Source organism: Motacilla alba, chromosome 4 (assembly GCF_015832195.1).
Source record: "Motacilla alba alba isolate MOTALB_02 chromosome 4, Motacilla_alba_V1.0_pri, whole genome shotgun sequence".
NCBI lineage: Eukaryota > Metazoa > Chordata > Aves > Passeriformes > Motacillidae > Motacilla > Motacilla alba.
Genome location: NC_052019.1, coordinates 26,516,029 through 26,538,571, shown reverse-complemented (window position 1 = coordinate 26,538,571; position 22,543 = coordinate 26,516,029). Strand labels below are relative to the sequence as shown.

General features: G+C 41.2%; 1 protein-coding gene across 9 annotated transcripts in view; it reads left to right on the top strand.

Annotated features, from left to right (window-relative positions):
- Positions 1-22,543, top strand: part of LNX1 (ligand of numb-protein X 1) — a 123,760-nt gene that overhangs the window by 21,984 nt on the left and 79,233 nt on the right. The window contains exons 1-2 of one of the 9 annotated variants that reach the window (XM_038135723.1): positions 10,015-10,262; positions 17,255-17,419. The exons of 5 other annotated variants lie outside the window; for them this stretch is intronic. The gene's annotated coding sequence lies outside the window, so the exon portion shown is untranslated. Of the gene's footprint in view, positions 1-10,014; positions 10,263-17,254; positions 17,420-22,543 lie in introns of those variants that run through there. 3 more of the 9 variants (XM_038135724.1, XM_038135722.1, XM_038135732.1) reach the window with 3 other exon arrangements.

The window sequence follows — 22,543 nt, the reverse complement described above, 5'->3', positions numbered from 1 at the left end:
GACAGGCAATATTTGCTATACAGCAGTCTAGTGCAGCCTGTGACTTGCAGTCCCTGGTTGATTCATAACACATAGGAAGATGAAAGGAGACATGATGGCTAAAAAACACCCTGCCTTCTGGTCACAGCAATGGGAAAATAGCTTTTCTCACTGGCAATGCTGAAGAGAAAGTGTGTAACTTAAAACAACAACAGCAAAAAAGTACAAGGATAGAGGCTTCTCTTCCCCCACAGTGGTAGATTACTCCTTGATTTCAAATGGCTAGAGAACACTGCTTTCAAGCATTCAGCCTGCTAGCAGGAATTGATCCTCTGGGAAATAGTTGATGTCAAGTATAAATAAGTTTTTAAAACTTACTGGATAAGAGCTGATTGTGGACAGTGAATATAGGTAAGCGAGACTAGCTGATTTATGGTTTTAAATGCTGTTTAATTAAAACAGACTTATACTGCTCTTGAACGTGGCAAAGCCCAAGACAGGTGGCTGGCTGTTACAAAGGAGCCATTCCTGGCTACTATCAGAGGGGCTGCTTTTGGCAGTGCATGAAGAAATCACTCTGCCTCTGTGCGGTATCCAGTCAGCTTATTTTTGAATAAGAGCATAAGTCTTCTGGCAGGTCTGTGGTTGCAGTTACAAGGCTGGGGATGACAGTGGGAGTTGGGCCTGGAAAGGGCTCTTTCCCCTGGGTCAACACGAGGGCTGCTCTGCAGCTTAAAAAATGCAAGGCTAATTCCAAGTCAGATGGTACTGAGAGGGATTTTGGTTTCTGGGTTTTTTCCTGATCAAACCCCAAAATATTTGTTTTTTGGGAAACAAATTAGGAGGTTTTTGAGTGTCACCTTTAGTGAATGGTGGAGCAGTTAAGGAATTGGTCCACTTCTTCTATCACTACGTTGCCTAAGGCGGAGGCAGTCAGGAGGACCTCAGCCTCTCCTTTTGAAGTTGTTCCACGTTGGATAAACAATTAACATTTACTAGAAGAGTGACTGGTGCTCAGGAAGTCTAACGTCTCACAAGAAGACCCACCAGGCTACTGATTCATGCACACACGTGTGTTCTCTCTCAATGAATAGTTAATGTTTTATTAAGGGTGGAACAGTTCCAAGGGGATGATTCAAATCTTCTCCCTGGATCCCATACTTGGCTTTCAGCTAATATGCTTTTTGTTCCATTAGAAATGTCTTTGCTTTTACACAACTCTTTCTTCTTCTCCTCATCTAAATGCCTGTCTTTGTTTTAGATTATTTTTGTTTCGTTACTTGCTCAGACACTGTCCTCCACTTTGCTCCTTGACCCTGAGAGAAGGAGATCTGTGCCTCCATTATACTTGAGATTAGCTGAGTCTGTGGAAGGGCCAAAGGTAGTTTTGTCTTTGAAACAAGCTGAGGAGGGCTAAAGCTTTCCCATCTCCACCCTGTCTCCCAAGTAATTTGGAGCATATTGCCCCTCACCTGCTCCACATGCCCTTGATGAGCTTGTAGGTGCTTGACACTTCTCAGCAGCCTGTTTCAGAAATTAGCAAATGTGCAAGGATGCATTCAGTCCTCATCAGACTCATTTTCACCACCTTCTGCCTCTCTCAGGGTGGTTTTGAAGGAGGAAATACAAACTACAAATGGTAACCAGCATGTGCAAGCAGTGGGGTCATGCTGCGTTGCTTTGCCAGTGGAGAAGCCCAGTGGAAAATCCTGAGCTGAGGACGTATACATCACCTTTATTCTGTGGAATATAGTCCCAACCTGAACCTGAACCTAACTTGGGTTCACATGAAGCACATCTGCTTTTCAGGACTGTGATGGGTTACTTGGGCTGTGACATTTCAGCTCAGGATTTTGTGCTGGGGTTGCAGATACCTTTCTCTGCCCATGGTTACATAAGTACGCCTGTTGTTGCACAACATGTCCTGTTCTTGGGGGGTGCAGGTGAATGGAGAAAGTGAAAGTAGGGGTGAAATAGCTGAAGGAGATGAGGTTGTTGTCTCTACACTGGCTGTTGGCCTGACTGGTTGGGTCAGCCACAACCCAGAGGAGAATTAATGGCCACTTCATGGCTGATAATAAGATCAGTGGTTAAGCGGCATTTACAGGACTGCTAGCAAATTGAACTGCCGGTACAGCCATGAACATTATGTGTTGACCTGCTTACCTTGGTTCCTTCTGTCTTTTGGCCAACATGTCTCTTCCAACCTCTCTCTCCATCCCTGAAGATGTCTCTTGTCTGCTTTACCTCCAAGTGGTGATAGGAGACCTGTGTAAAACAGTTGCAGAAACTCCCATGGTACCTGGCTCCTTGGCTAATCAAGCCCCATCTGTTGCAAACCACAGCACTTGCATTGATATCTCAGAGCCATTAAACCATTCCATATGGGAAGTTTTGCCATGTACATAACCTTGTCCACAACAAAGCCTAGTAAAGCAGTTGTGATGTTAGGAATAAACAACACAAATCAAGACAACAGTTAACAGATTGAGAGAACAAGTCTGCAGTCTGCTACTTGTAAATTAGAAATTCCAGTTGCCCACTATGGGAAAGGAATGAGAGTGACACCAGCACCTACACTCAAATTTCAGATCAGTTGTACCACCTGCTTTGATTTAACTTGGTAAAAAGGGTATTCATGATATCTACTATACTTCACGTGGAGCAAGTTGATTTTGTGATTCAAAATGTGTATTGCTTGGCAAACTCAACTCTAGATTTCTGGCATTTTTTAGAGGGCAATCACTGTGTCCTTAAGATGTTTTCTCTAGTTTCATTGCTGTGTCCACCCCCAGCAAGAGCTTCACATCTTGGCTGTCTGAATAAACTCCCTCTTACAGGAAAATCTGTAACACCTTATCACGGTTTCCACTATTGCATATGGCGTTTTCTTATCCCAAATAGCATTTGAGGTAACTTGCACGATGCAGAATGAATTTGGGTTATGCTATCCAAGCCGCTTTAGGCTAAGTTTTGTCATGGTAGGGAGAGAAAATTAATGATGTAATTACACTGAGATTTAATGGCAGGATAAAGGGCAGAATCTCACAGGAAATGCTGTAAGGAGGAAAAGTCATTCAACTTTTGAAAACCATAGGCAATGTTCCCTCCTAAACTTGCCAGCTGCTGTTTGCCTTGTTTTCCAATGCTTTTATTCATTGCTTTGTAAAGGTGCCAAAGACACCGAAGAACCCAGGAGCTTTTATTGCAAGGGTGGATTAAGACTCTCCTAGGTGTGGTGGCTGTACAAAGATTATGCTGTAAAAAAAGCCAAGCAATGCCACCTTGGGATAGCGAAATTACAGCGTAGTAGCCCCCAGCCAGGGAAAGAGATATCTGAGCTGCATCACCCTCGATGGAGGAAAGCACAGACAGAGTGACCAAACTGAAGCAAGCCCTGATGATTTTCTCATGTAAAGAGAAAATCCTTTCTTCCCTGCTCTACTGCCTTGCTGGCCTTCATTTGGTCTGCGCAAAACACAGCCCACCTGCACGTTTTGCACATCTGGTCCCTACCGCTGCTTGGCTGACTTGGGAGTGTGTTGGGAGCAGAGAGCACAGGCTGTGTCCCACCACTGGTCTCACAGCATGCCTCTGTGTGTGATGCAGCTGGAGGTTTGGACATGGAGTTGAAATGCAGGTCCCTTTCGAGTGGTGGGGTTGGGCTGTTTAGCCTGCAACTTCCAACTGATTTAACTCTTGAAGTATCCCTGCCTCTGCCAAAACTCTGCTGCCTTTTTTGTGTCTTTACAGAGGTCTTGTCCTCTCCCTAATAACACTGTCTCCCTGTGGACCCTCACAGATCCAGGCAAACTGAAATGATTGTGCTACCAGCAGGGTATCAAACCTCCATTTTTCATTAGAGACTTAAAATATGGGTTTTCAAAAAAACCCCGAACAACAGCATCCGATGGGAAAGCTGATGTTTTTCATGCATAGGCCGAAGTCAAGCCTTCCGTTTCAATAATTGAAATGCAGTTAGTCAGATACAACTGTGACTCTTTTGGCCTCTCCTCTGAAGCTCTGTGTGCTGGGGGCTTATAAAGGAGGCTGCTCTACACCACCTTGCAGGAGTACAGTAGATGCATAATTTGCAGCTGCTTTCAGGGTACTTCCTAGTCTTTTATTGAATTACATACTTTTCAAGTTACAGGTATTTTAGGATTTTTCTGCAGAAAGATGAAATAAATATTCTTAATTTTCTTTTTACTCTAACATATTCTTTTCTTGTTTTCCAAATCTGAGCAGGTGCTGTATTTTCTTTCCTGTTGTAACTGTCACACTTTAACTCTTATTTTATCTTTGTTAAGATATATTTTTATGAGCTTGTGGAACATGTTCCACAAGTACTTTCCTTTTCCTTCTGGACATGTAGTAACTTGGTTTTAAATGATTATCCTCAGCATGTCAAGGTATTCTGAAGAGGATTTCAGCTATTTTTCATGACAGCAGTGAACAGGTAAACCAAAACACTGGGTTTGAAGCACATCAGACACCTCTTAGAGAAGACTGTTACTTTATAGGCTCTCTTCTCTGAAGAATGGTAGCAACACAGATGTACTATCAACTGAATTTTCCCTGTCATATGAAGGAAATTTTGGTCACCTCTGTGTTTCTTATTCAGCATGAGTGTACTTCTGTCGAGAACAAGGGTAATTTGGAGGTCTGTCCGTGCTCCTCGCACACTGCAGCCCAGGCAGCTCTCATACATACAAAGGGCACTGGCAGACACCACTGCCTGAGCACTTGTGCTCCAGCTCCCCAAAGCTGCAGAGCAGATGGGAGAGCGCTGTGGCAAATCCTATCATTCCTCTCTCTACAAAGTTAATGTAAAGCAACTTCCCACTCTTTTATAAAAGCTTTTTCATTGGGAGCTTTAAGTTTCATATATTTTTTTCTCTCTGATACCGCATCTAGAAAAATTTGAGGTGCCATGGATTTCACAGTCAGCAATATTTCATCAGTGGTTGCCCATGTACCTACATTTTCATGACTGCAATTTGCTAAGGTGGAGGTAGTTCTCCATCTCAACATGCAGAGAGCAGCAGGGAGCAGAGCCTCTGGCCCTGGTTCAACCAAGGCACAGCTGAAGTTCAACCAGCTGGAAGAGAGAAAGGATGACAGGGTTACTGCTGAGCCTCTCCCATGGGAAGGTATATTCTCTGTTGAAGTAACATAGGCCAGCAGTCTTGTTTGAGCAGCTCCAGGACCAAGTCCAGAGTGTGAAACCTCTTTTGTCAAATGCAGCCATGCTAACTGCAATATAGGCTGGAAAAGACCTGAGGAGAATCTTTTCTTCTTTTGAAATAGGTTGTTACATACATCAAACTAGAATGAGTCTTCCCATGATCTGAGAGAGAGGGGTAAAAAAACTAAAGCAGGAAGCTGGTTATAGAAATCGCTATCCAGATAAGAGTGTCTGCTAAGATATTATTGTGACTGGTAAATGAACCAAAAAGCAGTCACTTACTGCTAAGGCTTTGGGTTAGAAACCTGGAGGGGGTTGAAGGGGACTATTTTGAACTGGATTTTGGCAATTCTAATGATAATCTGACAGAAACATTTAATATCCACTCAATTCACTGTTGGTATTGAACTAGCACTCTGTGAAGTGACTGAAAGAGAGTGGTGGAAGGAAGATGAAACAAACAGATGATAAAATAACACTACACAGTATAAAGCACTGTGAAAATGTACCCTTTTAAAATGAAAAAAACCCCAAAAACTTTCCATTGAAAAAGAGCAACAATAATTTTAATATGAGAGCCACAATAGTTTCTAAAATGATGTTTCAATTAGCTATGATTTATTTGCTGCTGTTACGCACTTTCCTTTTCCACAATTGTTGTGCTGTGACCTACAATTGCATTCTAATATTTTGGCACAGGTTTTGAGTCTGCAACAACAGACACTGTGAGGCCATGCAGCATATTCTGGTTGGTCTCTGAGATCCTTTCTGAATGAGTTATTTTGGCCTTGAGAATGTTATTTGTGAGATGAAATTAAGGAGTGCAATTCTCGTTCATAAGACCTCTCTTGCCTTTTAAGGAAGACCTTTACAATCTGTTTTCCCCTTGTTTCCTGTCAATTTTTTTTCCTAGAGAAGCTAAACTGGGGTGCTGCCCACAACACTCAGCCCTGAACTCTCATAAATGAGCAGGAACAGGCAGTGCAGTTCCAGCTGGCCAGTAAATGAAGTGTGACAAAAAGCTTTACCTTTCTATTTTAAAACAGACCAAAGCTTTAAACTGCTGTACATAGAGAGATTACAGGCATTGAAACAAATTAAAATAGCATATATCCTGTGTAGCAGATGACAAGAGATTACTATTTCAGTCCTTCACAATTTTAACTCCATTTTCCTCAAATGTTTTATGCAGCTCTGTGAGACACCTTAATTGCTATAGGATACCCTCTCTCAGCAAAGATTTCCACAAATATTGCCAATTTGCAATACAGGGAAAGATAATACTTAAGCAAAAGCAACATCTTTAAAACAAAGCCCCTCTTTCCACTTAATATTTTGACAGTACCCCAGTAAAGGAATGAAGTTAGGGTACAGCGAGACAATTTTGAAGTTATATAGATTTGGGCATGATTAATGCTGCAGACTCCTCTCAGGAATCAGTTAGCCTCAACTGAAAATACTTATTGGTTCCAATTGCCTGGAGAAGCTCTAGTTCAGTAAATGAGAAGGCAGAGAACAGCAAGAGGAATGGGAAGCAGGATGTACTCAAAGTACCTGGTTCTGAATATGTAGGTTTAGTAACTCCAGACTGATATTCCAACTCCTGTTGACAAACCACTGGTAGGCTTGTGATAATACCAGTGGCACAGGGAAACTCATAACTGTGTATGTCTAATAAGATGAAGGAAAGGTGTAAATAAATCACGTAGTGGTGACCTGAATATAGAGAGGCATGCTTCAGAGGTATGCAATTTTTTCTATTTTAATAAGTTATTGAATTGTCATATTCAGCCTTAATTTCCTCAACAGACACAGTTAAGATGCTCAAAAATACATAGAGGAAACAGTTCCTTCCCACTGCAGGCATATGAAAGATTATCAGATTTCTACTGTTTTCATTTTAACAGAGATGTTGAACAGGTAGCTGTTGCCCCAGGTGTTGCTATATGAGCATAAGAGGATGTAAACCTGTTTTTTTTTAAGTCTTCATAACCTCCTGGAGTAGAAAAGGGGACTTCTCCAGAATGGATTGTGCAGAACTTTTTTGCTTTCATGTAGAACAAGGCCCTGTAAACATTTGACGAGCAGATCTCTCTCTTGATTGTACAGAGAACATAGCTTTGGCAAAGAGCCAAGTCAAATCCTCTTCTGATCACGATGAAGATTTGAACAGACCCTGTGTGAAAGCACAACAAAATGGAGTTTATTCCTTAAAATACAAACAGAAATACCCTTTAAAAATCCAGCAATTCCATCCTCCTGACCTTATATATGTTTGTTCTCAGTCTCTGAGAAAAACCTTAGTAATGCTATCAGGAACTCAGCCCGCCTCTAAGGTGAGTGACTGCTTAGTCATGGTGAACAGGAAGGACTTAAAGGACAGAGAGAGAGAGAGGGAGGTACCAGGCACATCTGTGCAAAAAGGAACTCTAACCTGGAGTCTGCTGCTAGCAGTAAAAACCTGCAATTCAAATTCCACTGTCCTTTTAGAGTTTTGTTGGCTGTGAAGTGGAGCAGCACTTGTAACTTTCCATCTGTTATGCTGCTGTAGCATAGTTGGAGGATTAATATTATGAGAAGTGACAGAAGCCTACAGCTTGAAATGATCAAACCCACAAAGTGAACCTGCAAAATAAACTGTTCCACAAAATATTTAGCTATATGTAAAGCTATGAGATAGAAGTATAGCTATATGTATAGCTATAAGTAAACAGCAACATCTCAGCAGCTAGTAATTTCAGTATGAAACCTGTTACTAGTCACACTCTTTCCCTGACCACTCTAAAAATCTGGTAATATCAGAAATCATGGATCATCATTATTCATCATAGTGCTGGTTTCTCAGTTCTTTTAGTCAGGGTCATAAGCAAGTTTTTTTGCTATTTTTTTTAAATATTAGGGATACAAATATCTTTTTTGCTTGTTGTTTCTTTATTGCCTTCATCAGTATAAGTATTTCTTTTGTTTTGCTTACAATTCTGGTTTTACAGGAGATTATGTTCTTCCTTCCCCTCCTTCCAGGTGTGTACTTGCTTGAGCTGCTGGTGTGTGATCACACAGCTTTTCTATCTACAATGCTGAAGCTCATGCAGATACTGTCTGCACTGTAAAGACAATCCCCCAGTATTTAGCACAAGTGTGCCATTTCCTCCTCTCAGGCTGTGATAAGAATGTGGGTTTTTGTATGCTACAACTGGAAGCATTTGGGAGTTTCAATAGGATAAACTTTTATGACATTACATGTCCCTTGCAGGTGATGCTCCTGTTGCTCAGGGAACTTACTCTTTCCATTTACCCTCAAATCTTCTAATCCCTGTGTGAAGGCCAGACAAGGCTGTTCCCTGGCACAATATTGAACATTAAGAAAGACGCCTGATTAATGCATATGCACATGCAGCACTCCACAGAGATGTGCCTGTTAACATTAATGCTGCTGTCAGTAATGTGCTTTCTGAAAGACAGGATGCTCAGCCATGCTAAGAAACAGAGCACAGGCCATGCCTGGGGACATTCCTGCAGTGTTCAGCCCTAAGACAGATGTGCAAATGTAGTCTGCCTTGTTTTCTGTCCTGACAGGTTTTATATGGAACTCATCAAAGTATCATTGGAGAATTAACTATTTTAGTAAGTGAATGCTTTGCTTGCTAGTCCACTAGTTTTGGCAACTGAGAAGGCACACACACTTGCTCCTATCACAGGTACCAGAAAATGCAAGCAGATGTATCACAACATGGACTGCAGGAGGATGCTGTAAGGGAGGATATAGCCTCTACGAGGTAACTCTCGAAATCTCATACAGATGCCTGAATTTAGGCATCTAATGTAAGATGAGAGACTCCAGAATATCTGAGATATCCACATGGAGTTGGTAGCAATGTCACAGCACCTACAGAAGGTCCATATCATGATGGAGGCCAGGCATCCTCAGCATCTGATTGTCTGAAAGGGCATGAGGAGCCCAACATTGAGTTGCAACCCTAAGTCATGAAGTGTCAATAAAAACCTGGTCCAGTCCTTAGCGACTGATTTTCTGTGTATAATCAGTGTTTGTCAACACAATTCAGCATTTGGGAACACAATTCAGCATGAAACAGGTCTTATTTCAATGTTTTGTTTGTATTTCTGCCTTCTGTTGTGGAAAGAAACCCCTCCATTAAGTTTTGAAAGCAATAGGCTACGAGGTGATATCTGAGCTCAGATAGCAGGCCATGCACACTACATTAATGCCTCAGTAACAATAAAAATGCTGCAAATCAATGCTTCCTGAAGCACATTTTTGAAATAACAAGAATAAGAATAATGGGATTTGTCTTGCTGTGTTGCAGAGATGCTGTGTTCCCAGCTAGCTTAAAGGCTGCGTGGTTTGCCTTATCCTTTCGGGAACAGCTGCTTGGTTTCTGCCGGGGGAGATGGATGGTCCTTGTTCTCCCTTGGTCAGGTCAAGAGCTGAGCAAACACACAGAGCTGATAGCCTCAGGCAGTTCATCGCCTGTGGATCAACACCACTGCTTGCAGCCTCTCCTGCTTTCTATTTCTCACCCCCTTCCCCCTCCCTACCTCCATAAACACGACAGGCAGTGCTGCATTATACAAACTCTTCTTCCACAGTGGAAACATCTGCAGCTTGAGCACTCCTGCAGAAATGTCACTTGGGGAAATCGTTCTTCATTTTATGAGAAACCTCTCTTCAAAGCCCTCAGAGGGGCCGGGGGGAGGGGACACTGGGTTTGACACTAGTTCTGTGCTGTTTTTCAGGGATTTTGTGGAAGAATGTTGTGTCTGATTTTGTGGATTGTCAAAATGAAGCCAGATGGCAGTGGATTAAGTGTAATGCTGTTTTGTTGTTCTTGGGTTCGCAACTGCGCTTCCCCTTGAGCGAGGGAGCCCTCCCCGCACAGCAGCCCCAGCCCTGTGTGCCCCCGGCCACCGAGGGCCCCTTCCCATGGGCTCCTGAAAATGCTGCCCTGGAGGGGGGTAGAGGGGAAACTTTCTTTTGGTGAGGACTGCTAATTGGAAACGGCTTCCTTGACATTTTTCATGCCTAGATTATTCACCAAGAGCCTGTTTGCTGCGCTTTCCATCCGACGAAACACAGGTATTTTCCAATTGTAGTAATGGGTTTGCTTGCTGAAGTGGAGTTGCTGGGTGAGCAGCTGAGCCAGTGCAGCCTAATATCTTACAGTTTTGTATTTGGTAGCTGTATTTCCTGATGTTTAGAAAGATGTGAGTTTAATTGAAGTGTTTCCCATGAGGCATTCAGGAATTTCAAGCCTTTTGTTGATTCCTCAGTGTACTTATGCTTTGGTCTTTCTCTCCATATGAATGCTTAGTGGGGTTTCTTTCCCCTATTACTCTACCTTACTTTCTTTACATGTATGGGCACATAATATCTTTGAAATCACTATCCTTTGGAAAAGGCCACTGGACTCTGCAGATATAGAGGGAAGACACATAGACAGACACAGGCAGACAAAGGTGTGATTGCCTCAACTTTGTTTCCCTAAGAAATTGGGTTAAGGATAAATTCTTAATTAGGGAGAAGATGAATTTAAAGCTGTGATTCTGAGCATTTTCTACTTTCTTAATTAAAGGTAGACATGCAGAAAATTCCTCTTGCAAGAATTGTTCTTCTCTATACTTTTTCTCCTTGTCATGACACCTTTTTCTTTCCAAGATAACTTTTGACTGACTGGGTTACAGAGCAGTCCTGTCACTCATTCAGAGCCTTGTGAGGGCCACTCAAGCTCAGCACCTACAGATCAGTGCAATACCCCCTAGCTTATGAAGATGCCAGCAAAGGATACTCTACATTTTTCCTTTCAGACTGCAGCATCACTTTGGCCATAAGTTTAATATTTTTCCTTTAATTCACTCCTCCATGATCATTCATTGCAATTTCTGTCCAAACCAGAAAATTTTATTTTGTAATGAAGCTGCATGTTCTCGTGTAGACCACTAAGAGTCTGCTCAGGCTTTTTCACAAAGTCCTTAGGCCTGGAAAGCATTCTGACAAAAACCTGCTGCTTGATAACACAGGAGAAGCCATAAACCAAGTCAGTGCTGCTGCCTTGTTGTGCTCCGTCCTGTTCTTTCCTAAGACATCTTCTCAGCTGCTCAGGAATTTTTTTGAAAGTCAGCCATGCTTCGCAACTGTTCAGAACTTTTAAGCTTTTTTCAGTAAGTCACCCTGCCCTATCTTTTCTGAAAGTTCATCCTTTAAGAATGTCTTTCATGTCGTGCATGAAGTTCTATACAGATCTGTGTAATGTTGAGTTGTTCTGGAATTTCTTATGCAGATCTAGTCTCCTGATCTCAGCTGCTTAGCTTGCAAAGTCTTTGATGTGCAGACTGTCTGTGTGGTTTGCACAGCACAGTCTACTCTGACAGTTTTTAGTAGGAGAAACTGGCAGAGAAGGGCTGCAATTAGGGTAATGCTATTATATTGCATGTTGTTGTAGTGTATAGATAGCCCTAATCTAGTAACTGTTCCCAAAACTTAATAAGTAATGGCAATTTTTATAGTGACCATCTATTACCAAGATGCTCAGGAAGGCTGGGGTTTCCTAATCTTCAGTTCAGTAACCTTTGAGATAATTTTTTTCCTGATTCATGACGAGATATCCTGGTGCTATAAAGGAAATTTTTCAGTGAATTTGCATCCTAGTACTCAGCTGGTAACCTCTGGATTTCACCTTCTGCCTTGGTGGTCTGGGGGAGCAGCCCCAACATCAATGCTGAGTGTACTTTCATCTTCCTTGTGCTACACTGCACAGTCTGGAAGGTATAAATTAGACATATTCAAGTATTTGACTAATGTACTGAGTCTATTTTCAGCAGAAAATTCAGTAATTTTCTATTAAGCAGAGGTAAGTTTGGATGTGCTTTTGTTTGTGTTTATTCTCAGAAGTATTTTTCATTTATAGTGTGAGCATCTCCCCCTCAAATTCTTCTCCTGTTTTCTTTACTGTATCCTGTTGTAATAGTCCCTTTGGAAGGTCTTTTAGAGAGTATTTTTTTACAGAGTCTGAAAACTTCCTTCCTGGCATTTGCATTCTCTCTTCAGATGTCAAAATCAAAGATAATGGTCCATTGCTGGTGTTTTGGGAAGGGAGGGGTAGACAAGAGAGTTTGCAGTCTCTACACACTCGTCAAGTCAACTTACTTTACGTGCAGTGTGAGCGACTTAGTGTGTACCAACAGTAGCTCACTGTTAGCCAGTACAAGAAGGAGACATTGAAATTCAAAGCAAGCATTTTGAAAATTGTCAGTATTTTCTGATCCATTTCCCCACATACAAAGTGAACAGATCTTCCAAGGAACTTTGTGAACGTGGTGCAAATCTAAATAGGAATGGTGATTCTGTCCACAAGGCATGAATATAGACTTGTTCTGTTAGCACCAGGGATGCTCTGAACAACTGCTGCAGTCTGAAGCCTTTGAAAGATAATAGTAATGCCATTCCTTTACCCTTAGTGGTATTTCATATAACATAAAATGTCAGCACCAGCTCCTAGCAAAGCAGCATGAGAGGTCAGTAGCAGGAAGCACAGGTATGCCATCGTTGTACCTGTGGAGGTTGGGTTCAACTCCTGCCATTGTATCATACATAGGAATAGTTTGATGTCTTTGCTGTCCCACACCTGGAATATTTCAGCATATCTGGTCTTCAGAGGCCTAAAACTACAACAGCAAATGTTACGTCAACATTATCAACAGAGATTCCAGTAGATGAGCTGTGGTATAAGTGCTTTTTCAAAAACTTCTCTTTGTATGCCTGGGTTAGACCTTGATTTTCACGTTTTCAGAAGTTAAACACACTCAATAGGTATTCTTCAGAAATAATTATGTGAGAAAAAAACCCACAAAAAAATATTTAAAACATCACCAGACATTGAAAGCTGAGTTTATACTTATGTAATGAGTTAGGAAACAATTCTTATTTTCTCTATTTTTTAAAAGAGCTTTCTGTGTTTTTGCTGCAGACCAGAATACAGTGAAAGGGGAAGTGCACTACAACAAAGTGTACTACAACAATGAGCCAATAACAGGAGATTTCTAGAATCACAGAATATTCTGAGTTGGAAGGGACCCACAAGGATTATCAAGTCCAACCCTTAAGTGAATGGCCCACACAGGTTTCAAACCCACAACCTTGGTGTTATTAACATCATGCTCTGACCTGAGCTAATAAGTCAGCTAAATGGACTTCTGAATTTCTTTTAAATAGCTTTGTTGTTGGAGTTGACACTTCTGAAGTGTTTCCAATGTATAAAAACAAATGTTTTCTCAAGGAGAAATGATATTTGAAATGATACTAATATAATTTGAAATGATACTAAGCATTCACATTGTAGACCACAAACAAATTCAATACTACTACTACTAGTACTGCTATTTCCTTTATGAACTGCTGAAATGTCATTCAATCTTCTGTTGAATTTTATATATGTAAGCATTATATATAATGTGTTATACAGTTACATATTCAATTGTTATGGTTTTCAAAAATACACATCATCTGAATACAGTGTAGAAAACAAAAATAGTTGAACAGATCCATGACCACCAAAGTCAAGAAATCTTACTCTAGATTCATGACTGCTGTGAGCTTCAGGAGAAGATTTCCCTGTTTTTTGAATCTTTAAGACCACTTTACCACAACAGGAGCAAGAGCTCTGGATTTTAATAAGACATTCTCAGAGAGAGTTTTCTCCCAGCGTAATGCTATCAGTCTTTCATCTCCATGTGAAAGCTTACCTGCTTTCACCAAACTTGTTTAATTGCTGTTGAAAGCCCCTGTCATCTGTCAGAAGTGGTTGAAATTGTTCCTCAAATCCAAAAGTCATTGTGGGTTCTTGGAGACTGACAGGTACACAAGCACTGTTACACGAGCTGCTTAAAATTCATTTTCTGTGTCATGGGAGGGCAGAAACCCATGAAAGGAGGGAGGCCTTGCCCTACATGGGAAAGATCAACAACCCAGTTGCTCCTCTATCCACTCTTTTCAGGTCTTTGGCTTTGTAAGTAGAACAGTTTGCTCATTTGAGTTTTAGGTTACATTTCTGAGATAAAGACCTTCAATTATCACCATCTCAGTTTGCAACAGGCATTGCTAACAAAGGTCTCTGTATATGTATAATATGTTGTACTCTTCATTGGCCTGTGTGTCCTGTGTGGCCATGTTCCTTACAACTCTTGTTTCTGGTGTAATCTATACTGTATGCATTGCACTCTCCTTTCAGTAAATAAATTAGCAATGTAGCAGTTAGCATGTGGGAGGAGTGTGCTTAGACTGGTGCTCAACTCACTTGGTGAAAGAGAGGATATCTGCAAGATGTGCACTATTCCCTGTTTGCTGAGCTTGCTGGATCAGTACACAGTGCCACAATCTCCAGGCAACGTGTTCAGATTGAACGTGCTGGGCTTCTCAGGAACCAGTGGTTGAAAAATTCTCGCTGCCTTTGAGGTGGCCCCTTTCTGCGTGCTCTTTCCCAGCAGCTACCTTTCATGGTTTGCTGTGTGGCTATACTAGAGCTTGCAATGTGTGTGATCAAAGGAACACCTGCATTCCTGAAGGCACACCATTCCTCCAGTTGTACCAATTAGTCCAGTAAAAGTTACAACTTTTCCACATACAGAGAAGATCCCTTACCTCTCCAAAGTAAGAGCAAAGTGCCCATAGTTAGTGCCCATAGCATTCTGACTCAAATTATGTCTTTGCTATGTCTTAAGTTCTTATTGTATTGATGGAAGTGACACACTTTGTGAAGCATGCCCTGTTTTTCTTAGCTAGATTGCACAGGCTTCAAACACTTCAAGGGACAATCCAGGGTTCAGTGCTGAGTTTTGTCCTCTTATGAGAAGGCAGGTACCAGTGCAGTAACCAGGCAGATCCTGCCTGTTCCCAGAAGGGTTTCTGCAGAACGTTCTAGTTTGTGCTGTGTGGAAAAAAAGACATATAAGTGGGTAACTCTGAGACATGCACAGCTATTAAGGCATTTTTTTCTCCTGTGTGGAACACATCTGGGTCTCTTCAGAGAGTTTCCATGACTAGCTGAAGCCAGCACTGAGCCTTTTGGCTGCAAGGTGTTGCAAGTATTGCAGAAGACTGCAGTTCATTGATAAGTTGTGCCTGTGTGGCCTACATGGAGTACTTACACTGATATTAAAAATTTTACTTGCTGAATTATTTTGCAAGGCCACCTGCAAAAACATGACACTGATGCAGAAAGAATGATGCTGAGTGCCATTTTTTAAACTGTGCTGCAGAGATTGTATTCCAGCCAGCCCGTGTCAGCATTCCCCAGGTCAGCGCAAAATATCCATGTTGGTTTTGGACTGACTACATACCATGCAGCTAAACCCTGCATTGGCTTGTAATATATACAGTACTAAAAGATGGAGAGATTGAATAGGTGTGGCTGGGACAAAATATCCTGCCTCTTGGGAACTGCCACAACTGTATTTAAAGCAACTGCATGCAGAAGGGGGTTAAGAAAGTAAATGTGGTTCAAATTTTCCTTGCCAGGAACAAATTAAATCAGCATGGTAGAGGATCCAAAGAGAAATACATTTGGAAATGCTTATATGTTGAAGCTGGGAATCTGGGTAATAAGTAAGAGCAACTAGAATTTATTAATTGTCAAAATAGATTCAACTTAATTGTCTCATCAGGTTACAGTGCTAGAGAGCTCAATATGTTAGAATATTGTATCAGCTGTTAAAACAGACCAAGGGTGACAAAAGAAATTGTGTGAGGGCAATGACTCTGTCTATGGTCTGGTGACATATATCTGCCTTAGAACAGGGAAGTGCAGGATCTTAGGAAATGCAGCACAATAAATGTGTTGATTATCAAGGCTCAGAGGTGGACAGAGGGGACATTATAAGTCACTGAAATGAATCTGAAGACAGCTTGAGCTGCTATTGCATGTGGGGAAGCAACTGTGTAATTATGGGGAACTTTATTTGGCACACCTGCTGAAGATTTCATTTAGGTACTGGAGAGACATCGATGGAATAGCTTTAAACACTGCATGATTGTTCTGCAAAAAAAAAAAAAAAAAAAAAAAAAAGTTGTTAGACCTAGAGTGGAAGAATTCTTCTTTTAGGTAGCCTGATGGATAAAAGTGAATTGATCCACTAGACTGGAAATCAAGTGTCTCAGGAAAAAGTGATCATGACCTGGTTACATCTAATAAGCTTGAAGAAAATATAGTCCCAAATCATAATATTCATACATGCTAATTTGAAAAGGCCAGTTTTCCAAAGCTAAGGACCACTCTTAATACACCGGAATAAGCAGAGGCATGGAGGCATGAACAAAACTGAACGTTTTTCAAAAGCTTACTAAATGGGCAAAACGTTATTAAGACAACATGTGTGGCAAAAGAAGACAGAAAGTAGAAGTGGGCTTACTGTTCTATATACATGTGTTTAAACAGGTATCAATTTGTCCACACTTATCTGTATATGGGGCTGCATAGGTATACATATCTACAGACACTTGTGTGGACGTGCAAACACACAGGACTTACATATTTAAATAAACCCTGTGGCTGTGTACTGGAAAAATAGGCTATAAAAGGGAGATAAATATCCATTGATATATATATATATATATGTTATTCAGTATGGAAATTACTAGTAACACCTAAACCAAAATCTACTCTTGGCAAGCAAATGGTGTTCTGAAAGAGTTTTAAATTTACATAAGGGAAAAAAGTAGCAATGACGTGGGCCAAGCAAGGTACTGAAACTGTTAATAAGAAATGTATAGATGGCTGAAATGTTCAGAAAATATTTCTGGTTTATGTTTTGAAAGAGAGAATATGGTTTGTATATATCACGTGAGGAGGATGAATTCTTTTCCAGCCCATCTGCAACTAAAAGAATGTTAGACAACTCCTACTTTGAGGAATCAGCTTTGAGGCAGTAGCCCCTGTTTTGTGAGCAGCTATGCATTCTATTTTTTTTCTTAAATTGGCTGAGAAATTTTCTGGCCCACTGATAAGAACTTTTGATAAATTTGAGAACATTGGAGCAATCTGCCAAGACTGAAAGAATGCTCATTTTTTCTTTTGCCAGTGCCCCAATGGCACAAACAGGATAATTCTGATAACAGCATGGCATTCAGCCTGACCTCACTTCCAGCAAAATAATAGAGAAGCTGATATGGGAATTCAAGTATAAAGAACAGGACTATTGTTCATGGCAGCCATTGATGTTTTCACTGAATTCAGGTCTTGTCAGGTAAGCTTGGCTTGCTTCTTTAATGTAAGATTACCCAGTTGTTTAAAAAAGTAACTACAGGCCTAATGGGAACTGCAAGTCTTCAGTTTGATATCCTACCATAATTTGATCAAAAATGTAGCATTTTGCATTCTTGTTTAAGAACATGTCAGGTGGCTAAGGGCTGGTGGATCAGAGGAATTGTTGCAAAATCACTCTAAAAAGAAATTTTTTCGTGAGATTCCATAGGCAGATCAGGACTCAGACCTCTTCTGGCAATATTGACTACTTAGTCTTGCAGGAAAAATACTGAATTACTCACTGATGATGCATGGCACTAGAGAAAAGGGAATCTGAGTAATCTCATAAGTAGACTTCAGACTGAAAAAAAAAAAAGTGTGCTTTAACATGGTCAGGCGTAAAATTATAAACCTGGAAACTGGGAACATGTACCATATGGGGGAGACAGCTTCAGAAAAGAAATAGAGACTTTGGAAAGACTCTGGAGACCTTAATGGACAACCTTAGAATGTAGTCATAGCCCAGTGGGAGGGCAAAGTATCTGATGCGTTCCTTGAGTACATGTGCAAAGGTCTGATTTTGTCTGTGTTTATTGTATGTATGCATATGGACAGACTCATGGGGTAACATCAATCCCATCACAGGCAGCACTTTAAAGCAGGATTTTAAATTGGATGAGAATGCAGGGAATAGCAAAAGTCCTACATGAGGGCCAGTTAATACACCTGCTATATTGGCAGGTCTCTACCACAGCCTTTTTTGTTCCGCGTGAAAAATAGATGAGAACATTAGTACAAATATAACACATGTAGAGGTACAAGACACAGATACCAGCTCCTTCATCTTCCCAGGAAATGCATAACATGAATTGATGGCAATAATCTGAGGTAGTGTCATCAAATTAGCAATAAATTATCCATGTGTTTTTACATGTATGCACAATTAATTCCCAGAATAAGGTACCAAACAGACCAGTGGACTTCCCACCTTTTGGTTCTTCAGACCAGAGTGGAATGCCTTTCTAGAAAGATTCACTATAGGGTTAAACCCAGGCAGTGGGTTCCACAAAGGGACAGAGCAGGGTATGTGCCACATGTGACATGCAAGGAGTCAGACAAGATGACCTCCATCTCTCAACAAATATTGAACTCTTCAGGTATAAACCTGGATGTAAAAATTAATTCAAGAGTGGACTGAGCACACTATGTATTTGTACATGCTTAAAGTAGAGAAATTTCACCTTAAAACATTTCCTTTACCATGTCTAACAAAGTATGGGAGAATTAGTGAGATGCTCTTTATGCCAGAGACTTCTTTGATAATTAGGAGCAAATCACTTAATTTCTGAGCCTCGATTTGCCCATTTCTTGAGAATAAATCCCAGCTTTCCTCAGTTCCTCTCTTCATGCTGGAGAGACCTCTGGGAGGAACTGCATAAGTGTATTCTCCCAAAAAGACACAAATAATCTGAAAACTCGGGTAGGGGCACAGGACTGATGTTTCAAATAGATCAGAGAGCTTTCACCCTGCAGAAGGTACTCATGTTACCTAGGTCAGCAATCCATCTGTACTGTGAACCTTGACGAGATAAATATAATTGTCCTCGGGTTGGTTATGTAATGAGCTTGCTTTGCAATTTAACTAATGAATGTGTTGAGAGACCAGATTAATCTTCTAACTTCAAGAATTTCTCCCAATAGAAAACATATAGTGCCTGCCTATCTGTAATATTGTCCTCTCCCTACAGCCAGAATGATTTGGCCAGTTGAATGTTTGTTTTGCTTATGTATGTAAAGCTCATGTGTTCACAGATTTTTTCTGGAAGAGGTGGAAGGACCCCAAAATTCCCTGAGATTTTACAGCTGGGTCTGTGGGCTTTCCAAGTCAAGGCCATTCCTGAGGGATGCCATACAGGCTCTATGGTGGGATGATTTTAGTTGCTGGTATGGTACAAGTTGCTGTTTTGGGATTTTTCCCAGTAGGGCCATATTTAATCCTGTGCTCTCTTGGTCTCTGAAAGCAGTTCATTTCAGAAAAATAGCAGTCTGGTACTATTGTTGATTCATTAATTGAGATCAAGAGATCATTTTAATTTTGAAATTTTAATTTCCTCATTATGCTCTTGTTCTCCTTCTCAGGAGCCATCTAGAAAATGCAAAGATACTGGATATAGAAGATCCAGTAAATGCTTATGACAAATGAAACATGACTTCCCAGAGTAACATACACTTTGTAAGAGCTTTGCCAACTGTAAATTATACCAAGTGGGTCAATTTTGGAAGTCAATATCTTAGTTAAACTGTCACACTGTACAGAATTGTTATTTAATATTGGTGATTAATGACTCCAGAGTCCAGTCTATGTTCCAAGCAGACTGTCAGAGGCACTCAGTAGTCAGCAGAGTCCATAGTACAAGTGCTTGGCAATCCTTTCATGTTTTGTGATCCAATTCAGGTTGCTCATTTTCCACAAAGAGGAAACAAGAGAGGGAGCTGATATGAAAATGCTGGCCTGCATGCTGGAGTTTTGTCTACACCTGATTATTCCCCTCCTAGAGTTTGTTCCTATTCCTCAGTATGCCTCTACAAGATGAGGTGCAATCCCATGGGAGAACATTGAATGTTTGTGCCAGATGTGCATGTGGCCTGCCCTTTGGAGGTCAGGAGAGACAGTTTCATCTGGGGGACTCCAAACTCCTCCTGTCTCATCTGTCCCCACCACTCCGAGTCGTGACCCACAGCTCTTGATGCTCCTTTCCTGGCATCATTCCTTCTCACTGCTGCTCCACTGAATCAGAGGGCCAGCCAGGTCCCCTTTGTCCTGGTCCCCATCCCACTGTCCATCCATGGGGGTCAGGGACAAGGGTGTATTTTACCATTGTGGGTACATCATAGAAATCCTCAAGGAATCTCTAGTGCTGTTAAGTACTCACAAGAGACAGTATGGCTCAGTCCCCTGCCAGAGCTGTGTGGACAGGAATGTAACATGCACGGGAGGTAGCTCTTTTATTTCCTTTTTTGTAAGCAGTGTGCTGCCTGGCCTGGACCAGGAACTGGGAGAGAATGGTCAGCGGCAGCAAAGAGCTGAACCTGACCCCTGCCTCTTCTGCTCTGGTTTCACGGGAGGATGCACGGGCCTGTGTGTTTGCAGGACACAGTGATCTTTTCAACCCAACACAGATGGCATCCATTACAATATTATCAACTATCATTGATTACTACAGTTTCTCCTAAGAAGACATCACTAATCTTTTAATGTAGCTTGCACAGTGTGTACTGCCAATGCTTTCAATGTATGCTGAAATCATTAAGTTGAAGTAAATAAATGAGTAAGTCTAATACAATAGAGTTTATGGCATATTGTCCTCCTGGAAATAATTTCAGCAGTAGTGAAGTATGGAATATCTCCAACTTGAAATGTCTGTCTTTACATGTGTATTTGCACAGCTTGAGATACATGTACAAATTTATTTTAAAATTAATCAGCTAAATATGTAACTTTTTCCTGCCTCCAATCTATTAATCTATACCAGGAAATTAGAAGTTTATCAAACAGGTGTCTGTGTGTGCATCAGTCAGATCTATGATACCCTGTCATTTTGGTGGAATTTAATGAATTGTAGTAGGAAAATGCTCTCGCTTTTTTGTGATGTTGGTGAAGAAAATCTGCTGTAGGCAAAGGAGGGAACGGATAAATAATAGAGTGCACACACTGTAGTTTAAAGGAGGTTCTTCTATGTTCCTTCCCAGCAGATGAAAGACAGGTTCAGCCAGGATCTTCCATCAACAGGTACCAAAGACCTCACCAGCAATTGCGTTCAGAGCCAATAAATAACTCACTTTCTAGGAAAATAATTTGCCTGGTATGTATAAAGAATGATAAATGCCATTACAGAGTGAAGAATTTGGACAAGAATGAGTGCCCAAGAGAGCTGTTTGTGTGAGCAGGAGAGCAGAGAGCCTTTTGGCTGAGTGGAGACTTAGAGAATTTGAGTGGAAAGGAAAACAGGAAAGTATATCATGAGATAGGAAAGGCAATTTAAGCAATTCAGTAACATTAGCGTGAGAACAAATGAGTTTGAGCTGGCCCTTAGTCTGGAAACTTAGAAAAGCCTCCCAGCAGTGGGAGGGAGGGCAAACTTGGCTAGATGCTAGGATGGAAATTAGGTCTGTAACTGAGCATCTGATGTGGTCACCTGTGACAACAGGGCTCTGGGCTTCCTAATCTGGGGCGAGCAGCCTCAGAGAGACCTCCCATATGAGGAAGGATTTAAAAACAGGCTTTGCTCTGTGGGGATGTATTTGCTAATGTTTAAGCTTCTGTAGCTTAAGCATGTTTTTAAGAGTACATTTCATATGCATAGTTCAATTTTGCAGACGACTGACGCATGAGGCTTGCATATCTGGCCTTGTGACTGCCATGGACATCTGGTCCCGTGCGGACTGTGTCTCTCCATTCTGCGCCCATCCTGGGGGAAGAGCAGCAGCTGCACAGTGCCCCAGATCCAGCACAGCACTGTCTGGGTTTGGAACAACTGTACACTGAGCACTGGCTTGCTGGCTTGGCAGGAACCCATCCCAGGTTTTCTTGAGCAACATGGAGCTGAGGTGCTGCTGTCAGGGCAGAAAAGGCAAATACTACTGCAAGGAAGCGTCTAAGGGTATGACTGTCACACTTGCTGGTAGGACTTTACGTGTCCCTTGATGATTTCTTAAAATAAATATTTAACAAGGGATTTTATAGTCACAAATAACAAGCATGCTTTTAAAATGTTTGAAGGGAAACAAACTTGCGTAAGAATAAATTGGAGGCCAAGACCTGGTAGCCATAGATGTTTATATCGAAGGCTGGGGATTTCCTCCCGCCTGTTTTCAGGATATACTGCAGTTGTTTGATTCAAGTCCATCTCCAAGGCTGCCTTGCTTCCTGAATAACACTTCCTTCTTTAGGAGAAAATGCTTAAGATGGCTGAAGTCATTGCATTTATTATTGATTCATGTAGTTCGAAGATGAGAGTTTCTTTTAGTCTATTGGAAATATTTTTTGAAAAAAAGATCTTTTTTGCTGCTGCTGTTTTTTGTTATTCAAATTTCAACATTCATTCTCAGCTGTTGCATCACAGTG